The sequence below is a fragment of the Cupressus sempervirens genome, chromosome 3 (genome assembly GCF_028749045.1).
Source record: "Cupressus sempervirens isolate cs-2001-9-10 chromosome 3, ASM2874904v1, whole genome shotgun sequence".
In the NCBI taxonomy this organism is placed as follows: Eukaryota; Viridiplantae; Streptophyta; class Pinopsida; order Cupressales; family Cupressaceae; genus Cupressus; species Cupressus sempervirens.
This window is the reverse complement of record NC_143120.1, coordinates 585,063,762-585,079,632: the sequence shown is the minus strand read 5'-3', so window position 1 is coordinate 585,079,632 and position 15,871 is coordinate 585,063,762. Positions and strand designations below refer to the sequence as shown.

The following is a 15,871-nucleotide window of genomic DNA, read 5'->3' as shown; positions in this document are numbered from 1 at the left end:
TTGTAGTATACAGTTGGCCTATTAAGGTTTACAATGATCACTTCTGATGATCTACCTTATTAGGAGCAATAAGGATTGCTAGGTCCACCTTGCAAAAGAATTTTCAAACATACAATGAAGTATACACTTGGTAAAGAGATTTACACAAGACTGTTAGGTCTATCTTGTTAAAAGATTTGACTAGTCCACCTATTAGGATGAAGCAGTGGTTGATCTCTAATTTGCAACTTGATTTTTTGAATGAGATTCCTCTAAGTGTACAAATCACCTTGCTATGGTAGATAAATCTTTGTTGCTCCTTATACTATTGTAGCCTTTGTAATTCACTCTTCTACTCTTATGATTATTACATTACTTCTATTTTTCATATTACACATTGGATGTGACACAACACATTGCATATATATCAATCTAATTACAAAATTAAAAAGTTGGCCAAAGTGTAGAAACTCGAGTTCTAAAGACTAACTCAGTGAGGTTTTGATACTCGATGTCCACTATCAATGGTCAACATTGTCATGCACTCAGTAGACATAGAAGCTTGGTCCATATTGATCACTTGCAAGCAGTCTTGAACTCAATCTATACTAGTGACTTGGTGAATATTTTGAAACTTGACATATAAACTAAATCACTTGATCCACACTGCATAGCTTAGTCAATGCTATCACTATGAGCTCAGTATAAACTGAGTGACTTGGTTAACACTAAGTAGCTTAGTTAACACTAGACTTGCATCACATCAACTGCAAACTCGGTAAACATTGCAAAATTCCATTTACACTAGTAAACTTGGCATACACTAAGATTCTTGGTTTATACTGTTGATCATCATCATAGTAGTAACTACTCGGCACAAACTAAAATATGTCCAAAGGACTCAGTAGCAACTATAGAACTCAGTAGCAATTGAAATGCTTGGTTAACACTACTAACTGTACAATATGATTGGTGGATACTTACAATCTAAATAAGTATATATCATTAATAGAAAACATGACTGGAATGTCAACAATCTTCCCCTTTTGCATTAGTGAAAAAAACACTTATTAGTCAAAACTGAATTCAAGACTATTCAAAAACATTTTTATCCATCACCTTATGTCTCCAACTCGGTAGAGTATACTATTTTTGAGATTTTTCAAAATTGGTTTTATAAGAGATATATTTATGTACATGGTACTAATCCCCCATACATAATATATAGTATACTATACATCTTTTCACAATACATCTAAATACATCTTTTCCCCTCTATGCAATATACATTTTCTCTACAATCTTTCAATCTTCTCCAATCTTCTTTCAATCTTCTCCCCCTTTCTCCTTACATCTTCTCCCCTTTTATCCTTACATCTTCTCCCCCTTTTTGACATTAATTCCAAAGATTTATGCTATATGTACTTTGCACAGTAATGCCAAAATGTGATGAGAAATCTGAATTTACCTTCAGGATAAGCACCAAAGTCTTGTCCCAATTCTCTTGCAACACCTTGCATGTGTGCAATGCAATCTGCACTTCTGTTGACAATTCTATCATATGGTCTACAATGTGCTTCTACAGTGCATCCATTTTTGGAAGAATCATGTTCTAAATATCTATCAATGTTGATCTTATTCTTCCTACTTATCTATTAGGAAACTGATCTTGTTGAAGTGGGTAGAGCTTGAACTTGGGTCAAGTTGCAACTATTGTGCACTTGCCTTAAGATCCTCATCAATCTTTGACAATTTTCCTCTTATTTCCTTAATGAATATTGATGTATCATAGAGTTTACCAAAAATTAAAGATACATTGATGTAGGAGGTCTTTAGAGAGCCTAGAATAATAGATAATCCTACTTGATGAATGGAAATTTGTTAAGCAATAATTTGTAAAAATTTATTCTCAAACTTTTTCTCAACTTTCTGCAACAATTTGTCTTGTCCATCCAAATCTTCATTATATTTTTGGACTACCTCTGCTAATTGATATAAAATTGGTTGAGAAGTATCAACCTCTATGCCTAGAGCCTCTGCTAGAATATTCTTAACATCCTCAATTATCTTAAATTCCTTTTTTCTTTCCTCTTTAAGCCTTTGTTGCTTGGCTTTCTTTTGAAGAAGTTCTACAAAAACATGCATTTGATTAGGATTGAGCTAAAAGATGCCCAATTAGGAATGAAAACCTCCTCATCAAGATCTATATCTTCTTCCTTCTCTTTCCCTTTTCCCAAAAATTTTGCGCTCAGTTAAGACTTGGTCTCAATTGTCCTTACACTTATTGCTTGCATACTAGTAATGAAAACAATTGTAGATGTGGTAGGACTCACTACAAAAGTGGATACTAAACACATTGAAATACCTGATATAGCCAAAACTAATGTAGAGGGAAGAGATTTCTGCTTGGTAGATGAATTTCTTGGCACTACTATCAATGAAATACTAAGCTAGACAAGTGCAAAGATTGATTGAGTGCTTGTGCTTTCAGTGTTGGTCACAATCAATCCTATTAAAGCTTTCCCTAGGCTTGGTTTTTTCAATGTTTTTCTTGGAGAATGAGGAAGTGAGGCTATGATCACTATAGCAATCTTTACTAGGTTAGTCTCCTTAGTATATTGTGCATCTTCCTCAGTAGCATCCTACCCCTATTCCTCTTCATCATCTACATTATCAAATGAGTGACTTCTTCATTATCAAATTCTTCATCTTTCTTTTGATCACCATCATCATTATCCTTGTCACTTACACTAACTACAAAATCACTTAGTTTGTAAAGAAGATAGACATTCTTCCATGTGTTTGTAGCATTCTTCACAACATGCTCAATTTCTTTCAATAGTATAAGACAAGTATTGGATCTCAAAGTTATCTTTTCTTCATTTTTTCTTCATAGATTCCTTCACCTCTTTATCATTCAAATTTGGCATAAGTTTCCTCAAGGTCTACTCATATATATCTTTTTAAGTTTGCATGGCATGCTCCAATCTTGGCTTAATCTTCTCCATCAAAGCATTAGGAATTTGTTGAGTTAGCTAGTCAGGTGAGTACTTCCACTTACCCATCTTGGGTATAAATATATCTTCTATTTGCTTCTACTCCTCTATAGTTCTAGTCTCATACTTTAGTGCCTTAAAATTTGTAATGCCATATCCTGATTCTAATTCTTTTATTCTTTCCTCAAAGGTAGGTGGAGACCTCTTGAATATTATGCCTCTTCCTTCTTTACCTACTTTCTTTTTGGATGATCTTCTAGTAAACATAGTAGTAGATGTTTTGGTAGGCTTGGTAATAATTACCTTATCTTTCTTCTTTAGTGGCTCTTCTTCCTCTAACTTTTCTTCATCTTCTACTTCTTCATCCTCTCCTTTGCCTCCAATCAATAGAAGAGTGGAACTATTTTTTAGTTTAGCAGTTCTCTTCTTGCCCTTGTTGACTACTTGAGGAAGTTTTATTTCTATTTCTATCCTAGCCTTTACCTCATCATAGGTGCTAAAGTAAGAAACTTTAGGGTCAAAAGGCTCATTTATCAATGCCTCAATTATTTCTTTAGTTTAATCAATTTTCACATCATATCTAAGAGGTTTTACCCATGCTATTCTTGGACTAACTACCTCAATGTACACTTTGTCACTATTAACCATGAAACAAACGTCATCTTTGTAATCTTCAAGTAACTTCTTTGAAATCTTAAATATATTATTCATCTTCCCTTTGAATGCATCAAAGTAGTTTTCCATAATGCTTGCATAATTCTCTCCCATTTTAGCAATGTACTCATTAATCTGATAAAGAACTGGTACATCTTTTCTCCAAACTATAGTACTTTTTAATGGGAAGAACTTCTAAACATAGAAAAAAAACAAGTCAAGAGTGAATTAAACTTACATGAATTTATTTTTTTGAAGTTCTAATTCTCTCCAAGTTTTGTTCAACTAATTCAGTAGTAACTCAGCAAGGTCAAGTGAAAGGTTATTTTTGACCACCTTATATGACAAAAAAACTACTTCACAAAATACATTGTTTAATCTACTCAAGCTATAGATTTTGTGAGCTATGACATGTATGCTAAACTTCAATTCCATGTCAGTGAAACAAATTATCTTCATTCCCCTTCCATCCAACTTGGCAAGGGTTTTCTTCTCCAATTCAACCTAACCTAGGGTTTTAGTCATTTTTTCTTTTGACAACATGGGAAGACCAATGATCTTGTGGATCATCTTCTTAGTTATCAAAACTAGTTGATCCAACCATAGCTAACCATTGTGTAGATGACTAAGGATAAATATTATCCATTTTACTTGGAAATACCATGGCATATGAGGAATATGAGATAAACCTTTTGTCTCGAGATGTTGATGCTCAAGTTTCAAGAGACCATCAATGCATAACTCCTTCAAACATTCATCCATCTCTAATGTTATGATGTCTTTAATAGCACATTTGAAATGCAAAAAAAATATCACTAATTAACAATACCTTTGGAGGAATTTGTGACTATGCTCCACTTAGATCTAGGGTTTTGCAATGGTAGGAGTCAACTTCAAATCTAGTGCCTTTCATTCTACACCTCAAACCAACATGTCTAGACTTCTTTTTTCTTTGTTGCTAGAGGATGCCATCTTTGCTCTGTAGGATTTGAGATAATATTAAAACTTTAAGTAACAATTCACTTAAATTTCTTGAATACTCTAAAGATTGCTCTATACATATAGCTCTTAAAAATTCATGGTGATAAATGACTTTGATTTCTCCCTTTTATCAAATTTCTCATTTCCATTGTCATAAATTCTTAGTACCATTTTTCACTCAAGTGACAGACTGTCATCCACTTCACTTATATTGAATACTTGGTAAAGTCTTTCATGAATCGGTAACCACATAAGACTTAGTTACTCCAAACTTGCTCAATAGAGTTTGTAACCTAATCTCACATTGTAAGAATAGTAACTTGGTAATGACTTCCATCTCTTACTCAGTGATCCCCTTGCATCTAAAATGATGATATGGATCTTTTGTCCTATCAACTAGAACTTATATAAGATGTCTTCTTTAGTATCCTAGTTCTAGTTCTCCTTTCAGAAATCAAGTGAAAATGGTGGAGTCACCCAATTTTTGAGTGACTTGATCATCATTGCTAAGACTTACATTCTCACAATATTTTGGAACCCATTGCTATATCATCTACTTTTTTATGTTATTAGCTTTTTCCTTCTTTTCATCTTTAATTCTGCCAATATTCATACAATTCTTGGCAAGATGACCAAGTTCTATACAAATGAAACATCTTCTAGTAGTATCTCTTTTCCTCATGTGATATTTTTCACAATTCATTCCAGTGTGTCCAAATTCTCCATAGTAATGGCATTTACACCGGGTGTTGTAGTCCCAACCAAATATAGCTTTCACAATCTATTTTTCTAGATTCAATATCTCGGTTTTGCATTCTAATGAATCATGCCCATACTTCTTACATTTGTGACATTTTCCTTCAAATTTTGGTTTTTCTTTGATTTCATTTTCCCTATGACCATGCTAATTAAAATTGTAGCATTTTCCATTGAATTTTTCTTTCCCATTGCTCCAACATTTGTTTGATGCATGACCTATCTTACCATAGTTGTTGTAAGTTGGTTTAGGATACTTTTGAGCTCCTTGCTTGGATGATTTACCTCTTCTATATATCCAATTCCCACTTTCCCCTTTTGTCTATAATGACTTTTCTCATTCAACTAATTTAGGTCCGCTTGAGATTTTGTTATCCTTTCATTGGTTTTCCTTTTAGTGTTTAGATCATTCTACAATCTTTCATTCTCTGGTCTTAGATTCATGATTTTTTCATTTGCATTCACAAGTTGATCAATAAATTTTACTTGCTAAAGGGATAGATGTTGAATTTCATTGTTCTTTCCTTCTATCTCTTTGTTTATCTTATTTTTCTCTTCTATGACTTCACACAATCTTACTAACTGAATTTCTTGCTCTCTTCTTAGTTTTCTTACTTCTTCTTGAAGAGTATTATTCTTTTCAAATAGTTCTTTGATTGCTTCATTAGCTTCATCTAAATTTCTTGAATGGATTTCTTCAATTATTTCTTTAATCTAGAGTTGATCATTCATCTGGATTGCAAGATCTTTCCTTCTTTTTAGGGATTGAGAGAGTTTCTTTTTTTCCTTTTTGAGTTTTCCAATAGCCAATTCCAAATCTAGCTTCTCATTGTCAACAGCCTTGTCAAGTCTAAATACTTATGTTGCCTTTGATCTTTTCTCAAGCTATTAAACTTGTTCTCTGAGAACCGTAAAGCTCTGATACCAATTTTTTGGAAATATTATGATAGGCTAAATTACTTAGAGGGGAGGGGTGAATTAGTAACCTTTAAATTTTAATCCTTAATAAGTAATTAATCCTTTATGTGACTTATGATCTAATTACATGCATGAGAAACTAAAAACGTTAAAGCATACATAACACTTTTGACACAAAGATTTGGTGACCTGGAAACCTTCCAAATAGAAAGTAAAATTGGGGTGGGAATAATACCCACAAGCTTTAGTACTATAGTATAAAGTTGTCCTATTAAGTCTTACAATGATCACTTTTGATGATCTACCCTGTTAGGAGCAATAAGGACTACTAGGTCCACCTTGCAAAAGGATTTACAAATATACAATGAAGTATTTACTCGATAAAGAGATTTACACAAGACTGTTAGGTCTACCTTGTTAAAGGATTTGACTGATCCACCTATTAGAATGAAGCAGTGGATTAGAATGAAGCAGTGGCTAATCATTGATTTCTAACTTGATTTGCTGAATGAGATTCCTCTAAGTCTACAAATCACCTTGTTGTGATAGATAAATCTTTGTTGCTCCTTATACTATTGTAGCCTTTTTAATTTTCTCTTCCATTCTTCTGATTATTACATTACTTCTATTTTTCATATTACACATTAGATGTGACACAACACATTACATATATACCAATCCAATTACAAAATTACAAAGTCAACCATAATACAAGTTTACACAAATATTACAAAGTCAACCAAATTGTAAAAACTTGGGTTCTAAAGACTAGCTTGGTGAGGTTCAGATACTAATCACTTCCAAGTAGTCTTGAACTTAGTCTACACTAGTGACTCGATGAATACTATGAAACTTGACATATAAAGTGAATCACTTGATTCACATTACATAGCTCAATCAATACTATCACTATGAGCCTGGTATAAATTGAGTCACTTTTTTAACACTGAGTAGCTTGATTAACACTAGACTTGCATCACATCAACTGTGAACTCAGTGAGCAGTACACAACTTAATTTGTATTGGTAAATTCAACATACATTGAGATGCCCACTTTACACTACTAATCATCATCATAGTAGTAATTGCTTGATGCAAACTAAAATCTTTCCAAAGAACTCTTTAACAACTAAAATTCTTGGTTAAAAGTGTTAACTATACAATATGCTTGGTAGATACTTATAATCTAAATAAGTATATGTCACTAATAACAAACATGACTCAAATGTCAATAGTATGTATCAATATACTCCTTAAATGCAACATCCATATCTTTCTAAAATGTTGCTCTCACATTTATCAGGCCAAAGAGATCCTTACATACACATAGGTTCCACAAGGAGTAGTGAAATTTTTTTTAAATTATTCCTTTTCATCAACAAGGACATAGTTATATCCTGAGAAACCATCCATCATTGACATTGACTTTGAACTAGTAACTTGTCACAACATAGCTTCCATGTTGGGAAATCCAAAATTATCTTTCAAGGATGCAATATTCAAATTTCTAAAATCAACACGCAATCTAATATCCTCATTCTTCTTTTTGACTTGTACTAGGTTGGACACCCATGAAGAATGTCTAATTGGTTTGATTTCACCATACCCCAATCTTGCATAGTGAGATCTAGCTTTCACCTTCACAAGTTCAAGAATACTTTGTTCATGAACTATGAGGCCCTTTTCTTTATTGTCAATCTTGGTTAACAAACTCAATCCATCACTTTAAAAATTGTTTATAAGAATCACCAAGAAAACAAGGAAGAGAATAAGAAGAATGAGAAGATCTCACTAAGTCTGCATCCTTAGCTTCATTGGAGAATCCTTTTTTCCAAACTTCCATTCTTCATACATCTTATCAACCTTGGCTTTCATCATCATGAAGGCCTCATAAAATTTTGCATCAAATACAAAAGGAAAATGTTTTTCCTTATGTGAAGCCATGTTGCCTCACTTTGTTTGAATCTACTCCAAGTATCTCACAACCTACAACTTGTCAGACTAGCTCTAATACCAAACTTGATATGTAAACTCCTTGTTGTGAATCACTTATGATTTTTAGATTCACTAGGATACATATTTAAAATGAAGATCAATACTAATGTTTCTTGTTAACTAAGTAGATAATAATTTAAAATGTAGAAAATAACTAAGTAGACAAAGCATGCATCAAAAAGAACAAGAGAAAAAAGATTTGATTTCGGAGTTCACAAAACTCTAGCTACGTCTTCAGATCTAGAAACTCGCAAGATTAATACCATTTTTATGATATAAAACTTATACATCACCATGGTCTTCCATGAAGTTACAATCTACTTCTTGCTTCCACACTGTGATGATAGGAACTTGCTAGCAACATGTTCATGCCTAGCTCCTTTGCCACTTTTTACAATGCTAAGCAATAAAACTACAAATCTCTCCCAATGGGCTTTTAGCCTTTACAAAAATGACTTTAAAAGTCATGAAAACTCTCTCAAGGAACTCACCAAGTTTTTATCTCTCAAGAGACCACTTAACTTACTTACAAGAAAAACTTACTTCCCCAAAACTCTTTATCAAGAGTAAAATAAATCTCCAAGAATTTAAGAAATAAGAATACTCTCTCTTCTTACAAGAATTTTCTCCTTAGATTTTTCTCCTATCTAGGCTTGTCTTTCAAAGGAAAATAATTCCCCTTTTATACTTGATATTGGCTATATTTGGCTTTAAAACATATAACCAATATAATTACTATTTTTCTTATTTAAAATAACCAAATAACCCAAATCTCCCAATTTTACTACTATCCTTGAAAAAAATGGCACTTATAATTTTGGACTTACATTATAATATCCAAAATATAATAATCCATCCAAAATCATATCCAAGTAAATAACCTCCCTGTTTGGCTGTTATAATTTTAAGCCATACAAAATAAACCAACCCCCTAACAAATAACAATATCTATCACCTTTTATAAAATATCAATCATAATAATATATGGTTCATATTAAGCACATATTATATTTAGGAGTATATGTTATTTTAAAACTTGTTATATTATTAAGAGCATAAAATAAGGATGATGATATCATGATGATGTCATCAAAATTTTCATTTTTCCTCCAATTTCGAATGACTGTAACTTTCACATATGAACTTTGTTTTTGACAAAATGAATGCCATTGGAAAACTCTTGATGAGCTCTTTAATTTAAGACTCGTTGTTGACCACTTTTAAGATTGTCCAAATTTCACCTTTTTGGTCAACCTTTTCTAGTCCTATTTGACCAAGCATATCTCAAAAAAATGAACCCCTTTTGACATGCTTCAAGTTGCATCATGAATATTTTTCCATGCTATATGCATTGATGCCAATTTTGGGAGATTTTAAGTGGGCTGAAATTTTAAGGTCTTCAAGATCCACCTGGATCATTCCTTCCCACTAAAGGAACTTTTGGACCTCCAAAAGGTTCTTAATCAAATAGTAAGTGAGAGAAACACTTTCCCACTTTTCCAGTATCTATCCATCTTATTTGTGCACTTGCTTCACCAAAAATTTATACAATAATTATGAAAACTACAATCACATTGCTACCCATTTGCATTTTCCCACATCTTTCTGTATTCATTACCCTAGCTTCTATCCATGTACAACACATTAGCAAAACTAACAAATACAAAGATGATAATGAAAATGAGCTAACAATACCCTTAATCCTTGTAATAGGTTTCCCATGACAAGTCCTCATGTTGTGGCATTGATGATCACTAAGGCACATGATGGTTAAGCATACAGGCAACTACATAATTTTCATGCTTTGAATCACCTTTCTTTCCCACCTTTATAGACATGAGTGAAGAATATTTTTCTCACATAATGAGCCTCTTCATATGCCTAATGTTCACCAATACATAATCAACTACAATCTTCTTCTTGTCCTTCTTTGGACAAAGCTCTGGATGAAGCTTCCAAAAATGATATTTTTGATGTCCACCTTTTTTGCAATAAGAGAAAGGTATTTTCAACATCCAACCTTTCTTTCCCTTCTCTTTCTTCTGATTTGGAGATGGGTCTTAATGCACTATCTGTTTACTAGCTAACTTGACCTTCCTATACAAAGCCATTCTTTTCCAACACTATTGTTATTCAACCCACAAAATGCATGGTTTTCTAAACCATAAACTTTCTACATTGCCAACTTTCTTATAATCAAAAGAAATATTGAATTTACTAGGCTTTCTATACCTTTCATGGTCACCCTTGGTGCATGCACCAAGAAGAATCTATGTTCGCTCTTCTCTTGGACATCTTGCATGTGTCACCATTACCTAAAGCTGATGCTTCATTATCTTTCATATATTTTTCTTGATATGATTCTTCTTTAAGATAATTATTTGCATCCACTAAATGGGAGCATTCTCTTTCACCATGCCCCAATCTTGCATAGCAAGATCTAGCTTTCACCTTTACAAGTTCAACAATACTTTGTTCATGTACTACGAGGCCCTTTCCTTTGTTGTCAATATTGGTTAACAACCTCAATCCAACACTTTGAGATTGTTTATAAGAATCACCAAGAAAACAAGGAAGAGAATAAGAAGAATGAGGAGATCTTGCTAAGTCTACATCCTTAGCTTCATTGGAGAATCCTTTTTTTTAGACTTCCATTCTTCATACATCTCATCAACCTTGGCTTTCATTATCATGAAGGCCTCATAAAATTCTGCATCAAAGACAAAAGGAAAATGGTTTTCCTTATGTGAAGTCATCTTGCCTCACTTTGTTTGAATCTTCTCCAAGTATCTCACAACCTACAACTTGTCAGACTAGCTCTGATACCAAACTTGATATGTAAACTCCTTGTTGTGAAACACTTATGATTTTAAGATTCACTAGTATATAGATTTAAAATGAAGATCGATACAGATTTTTCTTGTGAACTGAGCAAATAATACTCTAAAATGTAGAAAATAACTAAGTAGACAAAATATGCATTAGAAAGAACAAGAGACAAAGGATTTGATTCCAGAGTTCACCAAACTCTGGCTACATCTCTAGATCTACAAACTTGCAAGATTGATACCATTATTATGATGCATAACTCATGCATCACCATGGTCTTCCATGAAGTTACAATCTACTTCTCACTTCCACACTGCGATGACAAGAACTTGCTAGTAATATGTTCATGCCTAGCTCCTTCACAAGTTTTTACAATGCTAAGCAATAAAAATGCAACTCTCTCTCAATGGGATTTAAGCCTTTATAAAAATGACTTTAAAAGTCATGAAAATTCTCTCAAGGAACTCACCAAGTTTTTCTCTCTCAAGAGACCACTTAACTTACTTACAAGAAAAACTCTCACTTCCCCAAAACTCTTTATCAAGAGTAAAATAAATCTCCAAGAATTTAAGAAATAAGAATACTCTCTCTTCTTACAAGAATTTTCTCTTTAGAGTTTTCTCCTCTCGAGGTTTGTCTTTCAAAGGAAAATAATTCCCCTTTTATACTTGATATTGGCTATATTTGGCTTAAAACCATATAACCAATATAATTACTATTTTCCTTATTCAAAATAACCAAATAACCCAAATCTCCCAATTTTACTACTATCCTTGAAAATAATGGCACTTATAATTTTGGACTTACATTATAATATTCAAAATATAATAACCCATCCAAAATCATATCCAAGTAAATAACCTCCCTTTTTGGCTTTTATGATTTTAAGTCATACAAAATAAACCAATCCCCTAAAAATATATATATCTATCCCCTTTTATAAAATATCAATCATTATAATATATGGTTCATATTAATCACATATTATATTTAGGAGTATATGTTATTTTAAAACTTGTTATATTATTAAGAGCATAAAATTAAGATGATGATATCATGATGATGTCATCAAAATTTGCATTTTTTCTCCAATTTCAAATGACCGTAACTTTCACATATGAACTCCATTTTTGATGAAATGAATTCCATTGGAAAAATCTTGATGAGCTCTTTAATTTAAGACCCATTGTTGACCACTTTTCAGATTGTCCAAATTTCACCTTTTTGGTCAACCTCTACTACTCCTATTTGACCACGCATACCTTAAGAAAATGAACCCCTTTTGACATGCTTCAAGTTGTGTCATGAATATTTTTCCATGCTCTATGCATTGATACCAATTTTGGGAGATTCTAAGTGGGCTGAATTTTTAAGGTCTTCAAGATCCACTTGGATCACTTCCTAATTGTAAGGGATAGAGTATTACCAATATACACCCTTTTAGGAGATTCAACAGTGCTAAGATTTATCTCTTCAAGCTCCTATGGCTTCTAGTCTCTGACTTCTGAATACACTCTATCCTAGTTGTCAAACACACTTTCTAAAACCACCAGTCCTTTAAGTACCTTATTTGTTTTTAATTGCAAGATCTCTTAGCTAAAAATGGTTTCCTTTCCATCTACTACTTCAACCAAAGTGTTACAATCCAACTCTTGGCCATGGTACTTTTCCTCATTGAGAGGAAATTTCAAGATGTCTTTGTCATCTTCAAACACTTGCCAATTTACTTCATTTTTAGGGATAGATGGCCTATTCTACATCTAATGATATATCATCAAGCTTGATTTCTACATTCACCAATAAATTAGTCATCTTATTATTGTTTCTATCAATCCAAGAAATGCCAAAAGCATAAAATGCTTCTATTTGGTCTGAAACAACATTCCTATATTGTTTTAGCCTTTTATTCTTGGAAACATAGGTCTCCTTAACCTGAGATGAAACTAGCTTTGAGTCACCAATAACATGCATTTTCTTAATTCCATGACTCAATGCCACTTTTAATCCCAATAAAAGTGCCTTATATTCTACAATGTTATTAGTACATGTAAAATTTAAGATAAATGAATACCTAAAAGTGTTCTTATCTAGAGATATAAAAAAAACTACCCCATCCTCTGATCCTTCTTGAGAATTTTCTCCATCAAAGTACATAATCCATAGGTTTTGAGAGTCCATACAACTTGTTACCTCTTGTGAAATTAGTGAGGGTGATTTTTAAATTTCTTGAATAAAAAGTTCAGCTCTAAAAGCATTAACTTTAGTGTCTAGAAAATATGCGCCATCTTTATTAATATTATCTTCAAGCATATGAGTGACCCTTGGTTCTCTATCAATTTTCATAGCTTTATCTTCTATGTGAAAAGTAGCATAAGACAAGTCACATTGTAGGCTACCTCCCATTAAAGCACTCCATTTTTTAGAGAGTAAAATTCCATAATGTGGAGGAATGTCAACTACTAGGATAGTCATAGTCAACTCAACATTAGAGTAGGTAGCTAATCTAAAAGGTAAGGCATTGATTATATCTATGATAGGCACTTCCCTTGCATTCATTTCTTGACATCTACCCTGTTTGGTATCTACTTCCAAGCCAAGGGCTTCCATAACTTTGAAAGGCATAACAATCTTTGATGCTCCTAAGTCAATCATGCAATTTCTTAAAATTATGTCATTTATGACTAGACTAAGAAAGAAAGGGTCAATATTTTCTATGAAAGCTATAGATAATGATGCAAGAGCATCCAGTGCTATAAGGGAAATCTTGTATCACCCAAAAATATGCTTAGTGTTAGTTTTTGTTTAATGTGTTTTCATTTCTAGATACCCATTTGGGTCAAACAGAGATTCCAACTCTCATAGTTCCACTATTAGTTTTTTGGGTTAGAGTTTGTGAGCACCTTAGGATACATGCCAATGCAAAAAATAGGTTATTTTGTAATTGAGCTATAATTATGATGAGTTAGAGGGTGTAAGTTGGAGGGATGATTATACTTGTAATTTAAATCACTCCAGAAAATGAATCAGGTCAAAAGGCTTTATGGTTTGAAAGTTATTATAGTTTTAAATTGCCTAGAGACCCCCGAAGAGCACTTCAAAGTTAGATTTGAGGCACTAAACTGCCTTGTACAGTCCCAAAAAATGGGAAACAAGAAAATATCCTCCATAGAGCTATAGAACATCTTGGAGAGATTTTCAGAAATATAAATAGTTCATTAATTGGAGTCCCAGATCAAAAGTTATGCCTCCCAGAAGTTGGACTACCATTTTTGAATTCTTCTAATTTTACACTGACTTCTGACATGTTTTCTAGAATCTTCTATTTTGGAGGTGGATGCCAAATGGAATATTCTAAAATGTATTCCTAACCCTAAACCTAATTTGGGTTACTTAAGGACATTTCTAGCATTGTAAATTTAGTTTTTGGTGGAGTTTTGGAGAAGGTACTAGAGGAGGGTATTTCTCCAAAATCAAACAACATTATAAGCCCTAGGGCACATCATTGGGCCTATTTTCATTGTACTAAATGTAATATCATATCACTTTTGATAATAATATTCTCCTTTTCCTATTTTTTTCATTTTGGTCTTGGATTATGCCCTCATCAAGTGGTATTAGAGTGGGTTTTCTAGAGTGTGTAGACAGAGCACCGACTATGTGGCAGTTTGCATCAGGACTTTGTAGTTGTAGGCTTTGATATAGTGAGAAGATACCTCCACAAATAGATCATGGTTTAAGGTCTGGAGTTGTTTCTCCTAAGGTTAGAGCCCTCCAGAGACAAATTCAAGCATTGCAAGAGGAGATTCATAGCAGGATGAATATTGCCATAGGTGACACAAGTGAGGTGGAAAATAAAGAAGAATAAAATATTGGGTAGGAAGGGGAAGGAGATAGAGAATTCCTAAATTTGGTGGATGAGAAGCTTTTTAGGGCCATTTCCAAGCTTGGAAAAAGACCTAAAATTGGTGTTGGCATGTTTTCGAGAAATCTAAACCCACATGAGTTGATCGACTGGATCAATGAGCTAGAGGAATATTTTGAGTATGAGGATATTGAGGACCCTAATAGGGTTAATTTTTCAAAGGAAAAAATGAAAGGCCATGCCAAAATTTGGTGGCAAGAGATTTAGTTGAAAATAAATAGAAGAGGAAAGGAGAAAATCAAAAGATGGAATCGCATGATGGACAAACTAAAGAAGTAGTTTATTCTTGTTGATTATGAGCTTGATTTGTTCAAGAAGATGCAAGGGTTAAAGTAAGTGGAAAAATATATTCAAGATTACATAGAGTAATTTTACCAAGTCCTTATTAGGGTGGGGCATGCTGAAGCAAACAAGAAGGAGGTTTCCTGTTACCTTAATAGATTAAGACCTATCATTCAAGAGGAGTTAAGTCTAGTTACAATGACTAGCATTGAAGATGCATATTATTTTTCCTTCCAAGTTGAGGATAAGCTAAAAAAAAAAATTGATGGAATAAAAAGAGGGTACAATCAAGGAGGAAGGGGTAGTGGTAGGTCATTTGGAGGCTAAAATGAGAACCAGAAGAAAAATGAAGATGTGGGTTCTAGCCAAAACTTCTCATGATCAAAACTTTGGAGATTAGAGAGGAAGAGGTAGAGGACATGAACAAGGTTCAAGAAGAGGAGGCTTCCATGGTACATATTTTCATTTCAATGAAGAAGGTCATCGTGCCTACAAATTCTCTCAATGCCAAGGAAGGACATATAGGAGAGCTGATGGTCAAGCAAGGGTTGCTCATGTG

At 33.1% G+C, this 15,871-nt stretch overlaps 1 non-coding gene across 1 annotated transcript; it reads right to left on the bottom strand.

Annotated features, from left to right (window-relative positions):
* Positions 1-3,485: 3,485 nt before the first annotated feature.
* Positions 3,486-3,559, bottom strand: LOC149567786 (small nucleolar RNA SNORD36). The gene has a single exon (XR_016363044.1). It is a non-coding gene; the product is annotated as a small nucleolar RNA SNORD36 (small nucleolar RNA).
* Between the last annotated feature and the right edge of the window lie 12,312 nt (positions 3,560-15,871).